This window comes from Ursus arctos, unplaced genomic scaffold, assembly GCF_023065955.2.
Source record: "Ursus arctos isolate Adak ecotype North America unplaced genomic scaffold, UrsArc2.0 scaffold_13, whole genome shotgun sequence".
NCBI lineage: Eukaryota > Metazoa > Chordata > Mammalia > Carnivora > Ursidae > Ursus > Ursus arctos.
Window position 1 is genome coordinate 48,215,942 of NW_026622797.1, and position 17,054 is coordinate 48,232,995.

At 35.9% G+C, this 17,054-nt stretch overlaps 1 protein-coding gene and 1 non-coding gene across 5 annotated transcripts in view; one reads left to right on the forward strand and one right to left on the reverse strand.

The window, feature by feature from the left end:
* REV3L (REV3 like, DNA directed polymerase zeta catalytic subunit) overlaps positions 1-17,054 on the forward strand; it is a 170,355-nt gene that overhangs the window by 25,634 nt on the left and 127,667 nt on the right. Inside the window, exon 1 of one of the 4 annotated variants that reach the window (XM_044388811.3) lies at positions 11,633-11,769. The exons of the other annotated variants lie outside the window; for them this stretch is intronic. The gene's annotated coding sequence lies outside the window, so the exon portion shown is untranslated. Of the gene's footprint in view, positions 1-11,632; positions 11,770-17,054 lie in introns of those variants that run through there. 4 annotated transcript variants of the gene reach the window in all.
* On the reverse strand, positions 9,664-9,766 carry LOC113264864 (U6 spliceosomal RNA). Its single transcript, XR_003319853.1, has one exon. It is a non-coding gene; the product is annotated as a U6 spliceosomal RNA (small nuclear RNA).

Here is a 17,054-nt window from a genome sequence, read left to right on the forward strand (position 1 = left end):
TGTCCCAGGCATTGAGAAATCCTGGTGAGTGACAGGTAAGATGAAGATTTGTTCGTTCTTCTGTTCTTTTTTCTTAATCAGTTTTATTGAGGTATAACTTACATACAACAAAATTGACCGATTTTAAGTATACAAATAGATGAATTTTGGCAAATGTGTCCTGTAACCACCATCACCACAATCATGATAATAGAGAACACTTCTATTACCATAAAAAGTTTCCTTGTGGCCCTTTCAATCAAACCTCCCTCCCCACCTCCAGCAACCACTTATCTGCTTTGTCACTATAATTACTATATAATTACAATATACAATATACAATGTAATTACTGTAGTTTTGCCTTTTCCAGAATTTCATGTAAATGGAATCATACACTATGTAGTTATTTGTGCCTTCATCCATATTCTTGCATGTATGAGTAGTGTGTTCCTTTATATTGCTAAGTCATATTCCATTATATGGATATACCATTCACTAGGATGTGGGCATTTAGGTTGTTTCCGGTTTGGACTGTTATGAATAAAGCTGCTGTGAGCAGTCATGTACAAGTCTTTGTGTGAATATACATTCTCATTTCTCTTATAGATACTTAGGGGTAGGATTGCTGGGTCATATATTTATTTAGTTTACTTCAAAAGAAACCACCAAACTCTTTTCCAAAAGAGCTATACCATTTTGCATTACCTCCAACGATGTATAGGAAGTCCAATTTCTCCATATTCTCAACATTTGGTTCTGGTTTAATCTTTTTAAAATTGTATCCTTTCTAGTGGGAGTGTAATGATACCTCATTGTTTTAATTTCCATTTCTAAGGACTGCGGTTACTGAACATCTTTTCATGTGCTTATTTGCCATTCACATATCTTCTCTGATGAAATGTCTAATCTTTTGCCCATTAAAAAAAAAAAAGATTAAGTCGTTTTCCTTCTGTCCAGCACCTGCACCCCACTGGCCTCCCCACCTGCCCCAGATTCCATTCCTTGGCCCTGTTCTCTTTTTCTCTGTGTTCTTTGGAGATCTGGCTTCTTAGGCTTAGAACTTTCCAAACTCTCAGCTCAGGCATTTCTTTACTGTTCATGTAGAACTATGAATCTCTGTTATCTTATATGGGAATTCTTTGTGGTTCCATCCTTTCTACAGTTCTCCTTATAACCATGTGGGATAAATTTAATAGTTTCTCTGGCTCTTTCTCTTGTGAGCTGACTAGAATAGTTTATAGTTAATCCTTTATTCTCCTCTTCAGCACTCTTAAAGATTTTTTTACAGAACAAATACTCTGCTGTCCCCCTTTTTAAACTTAGTTGTTCTACCCAGGAGATGCTATCTTAGCTTTCTTGGGTGTATTAGCTTCTACATAACACAGATTGGTTGGTTGTCTTTCCCAGCCAAAACAGCATAAGCAACAGATTGAGCAGAGGCAGATATGAGAATCCAGCTTTCTCTTAGTAAGCCAGACATTAGAAAGACTTAGAAAAATGTAAAACAGTTTCTATCTTCGCACCGATTTTTTCTTTTGAAAAACAAACGTTATTCATGTTAACATGTAATGGGTTTAATATTGTTAATGAATGAAAATGTTAATACTTTATATATTTCTCGGTTTTAATTTCTAATATGGTAAATATTGATAGACATTACCCAGATAAGCAAAATTCTTTGGGGTCCTCCATAACTTTTAAGAGTGAAAAGTAGTCCTGGGGCGCCTGGGTGGCACAGTCGTTAAGCATCTGCCTTTGGCTCAGGGCGTGATCCTGGAGTTCTGGGATTGAGCCCCACATCACGCTCCTCTCCTGGGAGCCTGCTTCTGCCTCTCCCACTCCCCCTGCTTGTGTTCCCTCTCTCGTTGGCTGTCTCTCTCTCTCTCTCTCTGTCAAATAAATAAATAAATAAATCTTTAAAAAAAAAGTGAAAAGTAGTCCAGAGACCAAAAGTTTTGAGAACTGCAGTAGCCAGTGTTTATTAAGCACTTATTACATGCGAGAATACTTTACATGTTTCAACTCATTTAATTCTCAAAACAGCCCTGTTAATAGGTACTATCATCTCCAGTTTACTAATGAGGAAACTAAGGCAGAGTTCTTAAATAATCTCTCTAAGTTCAAATAGTAAATAGAGAAGCTGGGATTCAAACTTAGTCTGGTCCTTTTCAAAATTTCAACCTCTTAACATTCTTTTTTCTAGTATACAGTTAATCATGAATTCCTGTGATTTCTTCTTTTAAAATATTCTCAGTTCTCTCTTTTCTTACAGTCACATCCTATTCCTGGTCCCCCTCCTTTCTCAAAGGTAACAGTTTCTGCTATGTTACTTGTCAGCCATTGTCAGATTTATAGCCAGATGTACAGCTTTTCTCATTTCTTTCCTCCTCTCCATAATCTGTTATGGCTTGTTCTTATGCACTACTTTAAGCCCATACTGTCCTTTCCTCTTTTTTTTTTTTTTTTGTAATTTTTTATAGCACTTGTCCTCCACCTTGAGGACTCAAATGACGCGTGTAATGAGTCTGCTTCAAGTTGTTGCATGGGTTACTAATGTTTTGATCTTTTTTTTTTTTTCAGGCTTATTTTGTGCCTCATTTTGGGTAATTTCTATTGCTATTCTAAAGTTCTCTTTTTTTTTATGATTTTTTATTATATTATGTTAGTCACCATATAGTACATCCCCGGTTTCCGATGTAAAGCTCGATGATTCATTAGTTGCATATAACACCCAGTGCACCATGCAATACGTGCCCTCCTTACTACCCATCACCAGTCTATCCCATTCCCCCACCCCCCTCCCCTCTGAGGCCCTCAGTTTGTTTCTCATAGTCCACAGTCTCTCATGTTTCATTCCCCCTTCTGATTACGCCCCCTTTCTTTATCCCTTTCTTCCCCTACCGATCTTCCTAGTTCTTATGTTCCATAGATGAGAGAAATCATATGATAGTTGTCTTTCTCTGCTTGACTTATTTCACTTAGCATTATCTCCTCCAGTGCCGTCCATGTTGCAGCAAATGTTGAGAATTCGTTCTTTCTGATCTATTGCTATTCTAAAGTTCTTAATCTTTAATTCTGTCATTTCTACTGTGCTACTAGTTCCATCCATTGTATTTTTCATCTCAAACATTTATTTTTCATCTCTGGTAAAGTGAAAATTTTGATTCACCTTCTTTTTATATTGTCCACATCTCTGCTTAACATGTCCAAACGTTCCTCCGTTTCTTCAACATACAGATTATAAGAATTATCTTGATCTTTGCTGATTCCAATATTTATCAGTTCTTGGTTTGTTTCTGTTGCTGCTTTTTCTTCTCATTATGGGCCATGTTTTTCTGTTTCTTTTCATGCCTGATAATTTTTTTTATCAGATGCCAGACATTATGAATTTAACCTTGCATCTGGGATATTTTGTATTTCTAGAAATATGCTTGAGTTTTATTCTGGGACACTTATTTGGAAATTGTTTGACACTTCCAATGCTATTTTTATGCTTGTTCAGGTGGAACCAGAGCAAACTTTATCCAGGGCTCATTTTGCTTCATTACTGAGGCAATGACCTTATGATTATTCTGCTGATGTCCTATGAAGTATGAGATTTTTTTTCCCTTTCTGGATGGAACAAATTATTCCTACCACTGTCTGACCCCTGAAATTGTTCCCTCTGCTCCTTTTAGTTCTTCTCCCGCTTTGGGTAGATTCCACACAAGCATGTGCTGATATTACTCAGTAAAGTCTTCAGGGGGCCCTCTGCAGGTCTACTCTGCTCTCTCTCTGCAGCTGTCTCCTCTGTGGTACTCTACCAGGTATGTTCCAGCAAGCTTGGACTCATACTTCCTCAACTCGGGAGATTGCTGAGCTCCACCTGACTTCCTTCTCCCTCTGCTCCCTGGAAGCTCTCTCTAAGCAGGGAGCTGTTAGAAGAGGGACTCACTGTTTCCCTTCTATCAGGGATTACTCTCCTATACCAGCCATTGTCTAATGTCTGTTTCATATGTTTTTTTTCAGTTTTTCTTTTTTCTGGTTTTTTTTTGTTGTTGTTTTTGTTTCAGGCAGGAGGATAAATCTGTTCCCTATTGCTCCATATAGACTGGAATCCCTGTCTATTCATTTTTTCAAAATTCAGCTCAAATATTAACTTCTCTCCAAAATGTTTCATAATCCATTTTCTAGGCAGGAATCATTTAACTGCAAAGAACAGAAGCCCTTTCAGAGAAGCTCTAATAAAAAGGAGATTTATTATTATAATACAGAGAAATCTCTCAGATCTTCACTGCGTGGTACAGACAGGTCTGTCTTCTCTTCCATTCTCTTCTCTGGACACCAGTCTTCTCTGCAGGGTTCTTTCCACCTGCCTTTGACTCTCACTTGCCATGGTATTAACTCTGGCTTTAACTCAACATGACCTTTCAGCTCTAGTCCTTATACTATGTAATCAGATTATCTATTTATGTAAATGGCCTCAAGGAGCCAGAAAATTAGTATTAATCTTGGGTAAACAGAGTTCAGTAGTGACATGACCATGATTAATATTACAATTACAGTTTTTTAAATGAAAAAAATTTAAAAATATTTTGTGTGAGAAGTACCAACTTACACATTCTAACTAGGAAGTTAGTCTCAACATTCAGTAAATGTAGTGTTTGTAACAAGATAGCTCAGACATTTTGCTTATGTTTTTTGATTAAATAATATGATTAAATATGAAAATACAAACATTTTCAGCGCATATATTATGTACCAGACACTGCCCAAGATGAGTGATACAAAGGAGTTTATACTTTTTTACAGCCCAGAGAACCAAATCCAGCCCCACCACCTGTTTTTTAAGTAAAGTTTTATTGGATCACAGCCCCTTCCATTCATTTCTGTATTATCAACAAGAGACTCTATGGCCCACAAAACCTAAAAATTTACTATTTGTCCTTTTAGGAAAAAAGTTGGCCAACCTATGGTATTTTTAATATCAAAAGTTTGATTTCTTTTTTCAGTGTCAAGACCTTCTTTATTGGGTCTTAGTCTTTGACCAGAATGAATATTTAGAAAGAAGTTAAATTATTTTTCCAAGGTCCTGACATTAGACATTAGAAGTTCTTGGTTTCTTACCTCCCCACCCCCCCTTTTTTTTTAAGTTCTTGGTTTCATTCATGACGACCATAGGATTGTTTTGTCTCTTAATTAATTTCTGGTTGGATTTGAAATATCTCACATGAGGGCATCTGGGTTTACTGGTAATTCAGAACACATGTAGTATGGTATTTGGCAAGAGGTTAAAGGCCAAATTGCAACCACCCACATAACAATCTTTTGCCAAACCATCAAGTGTTTTCTATAATTTTAGCAATAAAAACAGATTTTTTTTCTGTCTTGTACTATATGAAAACTAAAAGTAATATGCTTTTAGATGGTTGGTATAGTTGAAAATTAACTTGTTTTCAAATGTAAAAAACACAAACTCAGGGAATACCATCTAAGTCTAAATGTGCTTGTGAGGTTAGTAATTGGTATGTAGTTCTTTTGTGTTCATAGTTGTCATTAGTTAAGATAAAGAAGTCTTGTACAGATTTGTGTGAAGTTATTCACCCTTCAGGTCTCTGCTACTATAAAAATAGATCTGTTATTCATTTTTAATATGTGCCTCTTTAAAATGCCATAGCCACTAATCTCAATATCAAGTGCTGGGTTCTCCTCCTGCTCTGCAGTAGGAGATTCCCACTGAAGAGAATCTAAGAAAGAAAAAGTAGAGTCCCTTTAATTTGGGAATTTTTTATAACTAGGTTAACCATTCATCCCAGTTTGCTTGGGATGTTCTGAATTTATACTAGCATAATTATTAATAGTGCCCCCCTTTATTCTGAAAAATCCCAGTTTAAATGACAAATTAAATGGTCACCCTATTTATAATCATGTTGACCATTGAGCAGCTGGATCTACTTTAAAATTTAGCATTTAAGCAGCTTCTGCATTTATTCTGATTCTAAATTTCACAGGAGAGTTGGTGATTGATGACTGCAAGACAGCGTAGTTGTTAAAGTGAAATTAACTTGTATGCAGGCTTATCTGGTAGTAAGAACCTAGATTATGTGTGTCTCTGAGTCTCAAAATAATTTAAATCCCTGTGCTAAAAATGAACTTACTGTGTACTGTTTAGGGACTCCTCAGTCTCTTTTCCAGTCTGCTTCTCTAGGCTTTTCTTTTCTCATTTTTCTCTCTTTAACATGAATGCTGTTTTCCCACCCCATTCCTATACACTTGGATTTTCCTGAATATATCCTACACTTTTTCTAACTCCCATACCTTTCTTATATTATTCCATTTTTTCTTGCTCTACCTTTTCTCTATCTATGCCTGTTAAATACCTGCCCATCCTTTAAAGGCCAGTGGAGATATCACTTCTATGAAACCTTTTTTGCCACACCCCCATTCTAATTCTCTTTTCTCTAGACTCCTTACGCATTTTGTTTCCATCTCTGTTACGTCTTATATGTAACTTGGTGCCCCAACCCTATCCCCAGGTAGAGATGGGGCAAGAGACTATATTTAATTCATTTTAAAATCACATTACCAGGGTGCTTGGGTGGCTCAGTCAGTTAAGTGATTAAGCTTGGTCTCAGGTCATGACTCCAGGGTCCTGGGATCAAACCCCTGAGTTGGGCTCCCTGCTCAGCGGGGAGTCTGCTTCTCTCTCTCCTTCTGTCCTTCCCTACCACTCATGCTCTCTCTCTCAAAAAATAAATCTTTTTAAAAAATAAAAACCATTTATATACTAGGTGTTCAGTAAAAATGTGTGGTTGGTTGTTGGCTTATTCTCCTTATTTCTTTAGAACAACTAGGCCAGAAAATATTTTTAAAAGATACTTTCTTTGTAAGCTTTGTAAGGGTAACTTTAATAATCCAATTTCTAAGTTTATTTACTACTTTTAATTGTCTTTATTTTACTTGCATTCTTAACACTTTTTTTTTCTTCAGATAGAAGTATATTCTCATTGATACTTTAACTGCGACCAAAAGTTTCTATTTTTCGTCCCCTTCCAAGGCAGTTTGCCATGTTCCAAGAGCTTCTTATGTTCTTTTCCCATTGCCATCTTATTATCTTCAGTTAATTCTTGAAGATGATGAGATGATCAGTTGCCGGACTACCTGCATTAGTTCTCTGGATTAATCATTGCCTTCCACAAATCTCCTTTGTTTTGGCCATCATATTTTTAGGGAAAAAGTAGAATGAAAATATTAAGGAGTTCAGGAAAGTATAACTGTAAACATTAACCTACTTTGTACAATTTTTTTAATGGCACAAAAGAAAAATGAGCAGGTGACATTACAGCCCTGGCATTTCTTTTTCTTTCAGATAAGTCTGATTTCATTAGACTTGTGGTCGAGCTCTTTGGGCATGTTGTCTTGGCTATATCAAAAAATTTTTATTTTGTTTGGATCAAAGCAGTAGTTCACAGGAATTTTCAGAACCTAAAACCAAAAGGTGAAGCCAAATGCTAAACAGCTGTCTTTGCCATAGCTGTTAATAATCAAACCATCATTTGTCCTTGATGTGGTGACTGGGAATTGGGAAGTTTTGTTACAGAATTGTATTCAGTGCTCTGATCACATCTTAAACCTTTCGTTTTCTTTCACTCCCAATAATAATTAGCATTTTATTTCACATAAATTATGAGCTAAGTGTTGTGACTTGTAAGTGGGATAGGATAAGTCAGTTGGTCTCATCTACCTTATTTGTGTTGTAGACTAAGTTCTCGAGTCATCATATATATGGTAAATTGAGTAAGTAAAGTTAGTCTGTTCTCGCATTAGGAAAATTAGGATAGTAACCCCTAACTTGTAGGAGTATTTCAAATTAATATAGCATCTACAGGTGCTTAGTACTTCAGGGTACGCTTTATATTTCACCATGTTCTTATGAGATGGATGTTGTTTTGGAATACATGAGAACTCTAGAAACATATTAGAGGGAAACCTTACAGTGGGGTTTACATCATCAATATATAACAGATCCATAGATTTGTTCATACTTTTGAGGAAGAGATCTCAAATTCTCTGTTACTTCCTCCATTACTTCATCTTCAGGACATTCATCTAGATTGGGCCAAGACACAGAGTCTGTATGTTTGAGGAAGTAGGGGAGGTGGTGGGACAACCCAGCCTAATGGCAATATCAATTCTGTTGTTCTACTTTTGGCCCTTCAGTCTATGGCAGTGACTTAGGGTCACCTTGAATGGTGCTACCATAAACTTTCATCATGAGGGGTAAGTAGTAGCATGACATAGTACAGAAAAATTATCATCCTTAGAATTACTAAGTTAATTGTGGTTTGAGAAAGAGCTGAAAGATTATGGGTTGAAGAAAAACTGTCTTTTATGTTATGTTTTAAAGAGAGATTGATATATTTTCTAAATAGGGAATTAGAATTGGATGATTTGACAGACTTGAGGAGAGACTGGAAAGGCTAAAAATTGCCTAGAAATGCTAGAATTAGGAGAGTACTCCTCTTGGTAGTTTATAAGTTTAATAAACTGAGGAAATTAATGAATGTATAAATTACTTTCATTGAAGACTGATTATAAGATAAATGTTTAAGAGATATTTAAGAAATGCCAGGTAAATTTGAAATCAGCACTGGCAGAAGTAAGGATTAGGAAGGAGAATGGATTTATGGACTATGGAAGAAACGTCAATGTTGTTAACAGTACACATAGTCTTAAGGATTTTAAAATGTTTGCATTTTATTCAATAACCTTTTAATTTTGGATATTTTTCATTTCCTACTAAGAACTCTTTGGAAAGTATCACAGTGGTGATTTTGAAAAATATTATTACATCTGTGATGTGATCATATATAGGTAGTTCCTTATACATCACTAAATTTATATGATAAAAATATATCCCTGGAGTTTTTATATTTATATTTTATTTTTTAAAGATTTATTTTAGAGAGAGAGTGCTTACGAGTGGGTGGAAGGGGCAGAGGAAAAGGGTGAGGGAGAGAATCTCAAGCAGACTCCCCACTGAGCATGGAGCACAGCTCGCCACTCGATCTCATGACCCTGAGATCATGACCTGAGCTGAAATTGAGTCAGATGCTTAACCAACTGAGCCATCCAGGGGCCCCAGTTGTTACTTTTAAAATTTGTTTGAGTGGTGCTTTGGTAGTATGAAAAGAATACCAAACCTAAGAATCAAGAGTTTATAATACTTCTGGTTCTGAGGTCCTTGGAATTCTTCTCATCCAGTTAACTCTATGACTTTAGGCACTCTGAATCTCTCATCTCATGTATAAAACGGGTAAACTGATATATCCATACAAGGAGTTACTATGGAACAACAAAAAGGAATGAACTACTGATATATGTGACGTCTTGGATGAACATTAAAATCACAGTGCTGGGCAAAAGAATTCAGGCAGAAAAGAATATGCCATTTTTATGAAGTGCTAGACAAAACTATTGTGAAAAATCAGAACAGTGATTGCCTCAGAAGAGGTGGGGATTGACTGAAAAGCAGCACAAGGGAATTTTGGAGGTGATGAAAATGGGAAATGTTCCATAACTTAATAAAGATACATTTGTCAAAATTAATAAAGTATAGTTAGTATTTGTGCATTTTATTATCTGGAAATTTTACAACTCCTCCTCTGTACCCACCCCACTCCCCCTAACACCTCCCTCCCTGGAAGAGAACAGTAAACAATTACTGCATGTCATCCTTGTGCAAGAACCATGCTAATCATCTCTGTATCATTCCCATTTTAGTATATGTGCTGCTAAAGCAAGCACCAGACAAGTATTGAATTTTAGTATATGTGCTTTTCTCAAAAGTGGGTAGGAGTTCTGAGAGTACTTTTTATGTTTTTTAGGATTGTGCAAATGAGTAAATACATTAAGGAAAATGGGAGCCAGATTTCTCACTATTGGACAATAGAGAAACATGAACATAGAGACAATTAGAATATCTCTAGGGTGTTGGGTTGGAATTGGAGGTATGAGTATAGTTTTTATTATATACAGAGAAGGATGAGAGATAAATATAGGGTGTGTGTATGTGTATAAATATATAAATTTCCTAGTATGTACTTAGAGGTTCTAGAAGTAACGATACCCCCGTAGCAATGAACATACTTTGCGTCCAGATCTTGATTTCTAAATGATATTCTCCACTAAAAGTAACCAAGACTCCCTTGAGAAAAGTGCAAGATGAACCTGGAACATCTTGTTCCAGAAAATAAAGTGTTCGAGGAATGATGGGAATACATCAAAAAAGACATTGAATTCTGGTTTCCACTCAGACATGAAAGAAATTAGAAGTTGCCACTCTTGAGGTCCTTATAGTAGGAACAAAGTTGAACAAACTAAAAAGCAACAGTTCTTAGATCCTTCAAGAACTGAGATCACAGAGTAAACTGGTGCCCCCAAAACTGGAGGGACAGGTGAATACAAAGAATCATAGCTTGCTGGGAGCATGAGCTAACGAAGCCAGGATCTGGTAGGAAAACTTAAGTGTAACTGATGACCTGCTGGAAGCTGAGTGTGGATTAGCTTGATAGTTAAAAACTCTTGGGGGTCCAGTTTTAGGAGGGCTCCCACGCTCTTGTGAGTTTTTCTTCCACAGGTTCCATCACTTCTCACAGTTAAAATTGGGAGGCAGGGGGATTTCCTCGTGCTTCCAGCAGGAGGGGAATAGTAACCATTTTGAAGTATGCTCATAGCATTCTTTTCTCTCCCTGCCTAAAAGGGAAACTACCAGAGCATAACCAACTTGGGGAAACCAACTTCCTCTCTAGCCTTGCTGTCTCATCTATGGGGGAGGACGGGGGGGGGGGGGGGGAGGCCAAGAGGCACTTTCAAAACCCATAGCCAGGGATACAAATCCACTAAGACTCAGACCTCATCATTGGATTATGGAATACTTCCCCTCCCCCACATTTTACCACTACATCAACACGACTCCTATATAATAATAGAGGATTACAGATGAAAGAACTGTGAGGTTTGCGCTTTATTAAAGGAATTTCCAGGCAAACCCAAAGACAAGGACATTAGAGGAAATTTTAGCTTTTGATACCCATAGCTACAGTAAATACAGCCTAACTTCTAGTCAGATATGTCAGAGATTTAGGAATTGTCAGACTGGGAATTTACTATGATCAATATGCTAAGGGCTCTAATGGAAAAAGTGGACAATATGTAAGAACAGATGGGTAATGTAAGCAGAGAGATTGAAATTCTAAGAATCAAAAGAAAATAATCAAAAGCACTGTAACAAGTAAAGAATGCCTTTGATGGGCTCATCAGGAAAAGAGAGGAAGGAGCAAAAGAAATATTTGGAGTAATGGCTAAGAATTTTCCAAAATTAATGACAGACTCCAAACCACCAATCCAGGAAGCTTAGGGGACACCAAATATGACAAATACCAAATCTACACCTGGACCTATCATATTCAAACTGCAGGAAACCAAAGAGAAAAAATCTTGAAGGGAGCTGGAGGGGGGAGAACACCTTACTTATACAGGAAGAAGGCTAGGAATTACGTTGGACTTCCCTTCACAAACCATACAAACAAGAAGAGAGTTGAGTGAAATGTTTAGTGTTGAGAGAAAAAATCACCAACCTAGAATTCTGTATACATTGAAATTATCTTTCAGAAGTGAAGGAAAAATAAAAACCTCCTCAGACAAAAATTGAAGGAACCTGTTGCCAATAAGAACTGTTACTTGCCTTGCAAGAAATGATAAAATAAGTTCTTCGGAGAAAAGGAAAGTTAGTGAAGGAATAAATGAAGGTAAAATAAAACCTTTTGTTTTTTATCTTTAATCAATATAATAGATAATTTCAAAATGTATTGGGTGATTATAGCTTATGGATAAGTGAAATTTGATAGCAATGTCACAAGGGGTAGGAGAGAAGAATTTGGAATACTGTTTTAGGTATTACCCATGAAGTGCAGTATAATGTTGACAGTGGATATAGATTAAATGTATACAGCAAACTCTAAATCAACCACTAAAAAAATTCAGTTTTTTCTTTTAATACTTTAAAGATGGTGCTCCAGTGACTTATGGTTTGCATTGTTTTTGATAGGTTTGGCAGTATGTTTTTGTCCAGTATTTTGGAATTCTAATTTTCATGATTTACAACTGCTTTATTCAGGCTCCCATATAACCAATTTTATGCCTAGTAGAACTAAATGGCCATATCAGTCTGATACTATTGAGTAACTGAACATAGTTATGAGAAAACTTTATGCATATATAAAAGTTGTACAACATTTTTGAAGAGGATGGTTGGAGGGGTGGGAGGAGGCCATGCTGCTTCTACCTTTTGACAGCACAGATATTAAGTGCGTGTGGTAGGTCAGTTTTATTGTTATTAAGTTTATTGTCTGAAAGTTTTGTCTGAAAAAGACTTTCTTACATTGATGGTTCTTAATCTTTATCTGTTCTTGGTAATGATAACCTTAAGTAGAACATCTCTCTGTAATTTGACAACATATCTTAATGTGATTGAATGTTCAAAATAGTATATTCAGTGTATCATTAAGTTGAAATAGAGATACATAGATGGTTTTAGGGGCTAATGTTTATATTTCTCTTAATTTAGTCATAATTCACTTCTATGATGCAAATCAAATAATTCATTTTAAGGAATGCATTAATTCTAATGGTATATTCAAAATTAGGTCTTCTTGATAGAGACTTCCAAAATAAAACAATGAGTATGGATAGGCTAAAAGATTATGTAAGAGGTTTATTCAGATAGAGTTTACAATTTGCCTATTCATCCATGTTGTAGCATGTATCAGTACTTCATTCCTTTTAATGGCTGAATAAATATCCCATTGTATGGATATTCCACGTTATATTTATTCATCAGTTGATGGACATTTACGTTATTACCACCTTTTGACTATTATGAAAAACGCTACTATGAGCATTCATGTACAAGTTTTGTGTTATATTTTCATTTATCTTGGGCTTATTACTAGGAATAGAAATGATCATCTGATAACTCCACGTTTAATCTTTTAGATTTGGATTATGGATATATGGTAGGAGGAGCTACCAGCCTGTTTTCCAAAGCAGCTATACCATTTAACATTCTTACCAGCAGTATATGAGTTTTCCAGTTTTTCCACAACACTTGTTATTGTCTTATGGTTTTGATTTGCATTTCATTGATGGCTGCTGATGTTGAACATCTTTTCATGTACTTGCCATTTTTATATCGTCTTGGAGAGATGTCTATGATATAAGTTCCTTATCAAACATGATTTCTAAATAGTTTCTTATTCTGTGTGTTATCTTTTTACTTTCTTGTAGATAGGTAAAATTTTAAGGTCTTTCAGTGTTCAACTATCATAAAGAATGGTTGAAGAGTTTACTAGATTTGCATTAATTTAATTACCTGTATCCTTTTATTTTATTTATGTGTCTTTGAAAGAAAATACAGGCATTTATATCAAATTTGACTGGATAGTAACTTTATCTTGATTAGCTATTAATACCGTTTTACATCACTGGAAGTGAACTTTCAGATAGTAATCAGATTATTAATTTTACTTCAAGACCTTGGATTACTTACCTTTGGATTGAAATACCACATAGATTAATATGTGTGACCATTCTGGTTGTAAAACATCTGAAACTAAAACAATATTTGTTTTTTAGTGTTTTTAAGTAGGCTCCACACCCAGCATGGGGCTTGAACTCATTAACCTGAGACTGAGCTGGTCATGTGCCCCAAAACAATATTTGTTTTACAAGCCAGAATTTTATTTTTAGCAAAGGTTAATAAATACTAGTTATTTTTATGACATTTAGCCTGAGAGGTATACATTTTCTTGGATATTCTGGTTTGAAAACAGTGTTAGCAGTTTAATTTTTTGAGGCTAGCTTTTTTAGAAAAATGTGGTGGTATACCATATTGTGTGAGCCTTTAAGTATTACCCACACTGAGGTTCCCAGTCACCGTGAAAGTCAAAGTAATTACTGGTTTCCTTTCTATAGTAATAATTGCAAACTAAATTACACATGAATTTTGGACATGTAATTTTGTCACATTCTTGACATATTAATCATAAAAATATTTGTATATTTTGCTGTTTGTTAGTTTACTGTTGTTTAATATGGGAAGTTGATCCTTAATTCAGTCCCTTCTAGTTCCCTTGCAAATAGGGGAAAATAGGAGGACGTTATAAATATCCTTGTTAGCTTTTGGGAAGAAATAAGGAGAAAAAATAAAAGCAGTCAAATTTTCTACAAGACTCAGCTGAAAGACCTCTTAAGGAGTTAACCAGTATGAAAAAGACATCTTGTCCTGTTGGTTTTCCAACAATAAATTCTCAGTTCTCTGCCATCAACTATGGATGTTCTGTAATTCAGCTTAATTATGACACTACCTGAAATTAGTGCAGACCCCCACCGGGTAAGGGATCAGTTCCACAAGATCGCCCCCACTTCAGATGCCAGCCACAAATGGATACCCAGGCTACCTGCACTTCTGCCTGGCCAATTACAAATTTGGGGATTCTCTCAACCCTCCCTCCCCTCAGGTTCAGTAAATTGCTAGAACAACTTACAGAACTCAGAAAAACACTATATTTATACAGTTTATTATAAAGAATACAAATGAACAGCCGGATGAAAACATACATAGGACAAGGTTCAGAAGGGTTCTGAGCTCAGATGTCTCTGTGGAATCCGGATGCACCCCCAACCAGGAAGCTTTCCCAGACCTCATTGTTCCAGAGTTTCTGTTGAAGTTTCATTACAAAGGCATGACTGATTAAATCATTGGCCTTTGGTGACTGAACTAAATCTTAAGTCCTTCTCCCCTCTCTGGAGGTGAGGTGGCAGGTGAGGAATGGGGTTGAGAATTCCAACCCTGAAATGATATGGTTGATTCCTCTGACAACCAGCCCTCTGTTCTGAAGCAATCTAAAGATCCCATCAAGAGTTACCTCATTAGTGTAAATTCAGTTATGATAGAAAGGGCTTCATATGAATAACAAAAGATACCTCTCTCACTCAGGAAATACCAAGAGTTGTAGGGGCTCTATGCGGGGAATGAGACACAAAGACCAAATACGTATATTACACCGCACATGCTTAATCCAACATGGATCAAACACCCACTATATTCTAGGCTCTCTGTTAGGCATTGAGAATAGGAAGAATAAGAAGACACGATGCATGTGTTCATGGAACTCACACTGTAGGTATGGAGACAGAAACAGTGAAGTTGCATCTTAATGGGAATTAGATTCTGAGGCAAAGGTAAGAGGTTAAAACCTTTTTTAGAATTAGGCACAATTTCCCTTGACAGTCTCTTAAATTGTATGAATTCTACCACACTATCTTTCAGTAAGTCCAGCAGCTTAATTTTCCTCATACACAGACACAGACGTTAATCACTTTTCCTCAGCTGAGCTCTACTTGAAATAGTTGGCCTGCAATCAGGACATGTTTTATGAAAAACTATGAACCATATCTTTTAAACAGAATCACACTTAGTTGCCTCTTTCAGTAGGAGATGCTTCACTTTAGAAATACAAAGGAACTGAAACAAACTAAGGAGTAACTTTTATATACCCTTTCTCATGGCACAGATTATAAGTTATTGACTGGGCACACTGACACCATTTAATTGCATTCTCATATTCATTCACTTGAGCTCTTTCTCTGTCTCTCTACCGGAGTCTCTTCCCATCCCCCTTGATTCCTTCTTACCCAGTAAATAAAATACACACATGATGCGATTTTGCTGTATGTAAATATATGTATAACATAAGTGCACAATAGAGTTATATAAGTGCTTTGAAGACATAAATGAGGAAACAAGTTGTGCACTTACTTTTGTAGGTAAAGGAAGGTGTATATAGTTGTAATAGCGAGGGAGCTTGTCCTTAAAGAATGAGAATGGGAGTTACAGTATTTTCCATCTAAATACTAATCATATTTTTTATTTTCTTCAAACAATACTTCACATCAGCCTTTTTCCTATTTCCTCAGTGATGATTCTTCTGATAATAGAGTTTGTTAATTAATTCAAGGAATACATTGATCATGTTTAAGACATGACCGAGGCAAAGGATTCTAGTCCTGTTTTTTCTTTGGTTTGTGATGCTTCTACAAGTTCTCCTCATTTTGCATAGTACCCCAAATTGTATTGGTGAATGTAAAATGGGAAAATTGATCTTCCTCATTGAGTTGAGAGCTATAGGGCAAGATATAATGTGTCCTTTGACTACCTACCAGTTCTGGGTAATTTTTTATCTGCCATTTTGTTATTGTTTTCTCTGTGTCTTATGCTTTTTTGTTGTTTATATTCCTTCATTATAGTCTTATGCTAAAGAGATATTTTCTAGTATACTATTTTAATTCCATTTTTCTTCCTACCTCCCTTTCCTCCTCCCTCCCTTCCTCACCCCACCTCTCTTTTCTCTCTCTTTTAGTTATTTTCTTCATGGTTACTCTGGGTATTACACTTAACATGTTAATTTAAGACAGTTTGGATTAATCCCGATTGAATTTTCATACAGGTATACCTCATTGTGCTTCACTTTGCTGTGCTTTGCAGATACTTTTTTTTTTTTTTTTTTTTTTACAAATTAAAGGTGTGTGACAACCCTGCATCAAGCAAGTCTGTCAGCACCATTTCTCCAGCAGCACTTGATCACTTAGTGTCTGTGTCACATTTTGGTAACTTGCAGTATTTTGAACTTTCATTATTATATTTGCTATGGGGACCTGTGATCAGTGATTATGACTTGCTGAAAGCTCAGATGATGGTTAGCGTTTTTTAGCAAAAAAATATTTTTTAAGGTGCAAACATCGTTTTTTTAAACAATGCTATTGCACACTTAGTAGACAGTTATAGTGTGAACATTATGGTGTGGACATAACTTTTATATGCACCGGGAAACCAAAAAATTCATTTGACTCACTTTATTGCAATATTTGTTTTATTGCAGTGGTCTGGAACTGAACCCACAATATTGGTATTTCTGTAGTACATAAAACCTTTGCTCCATTATAACATCATTCATGCGAATTACATCATTACACA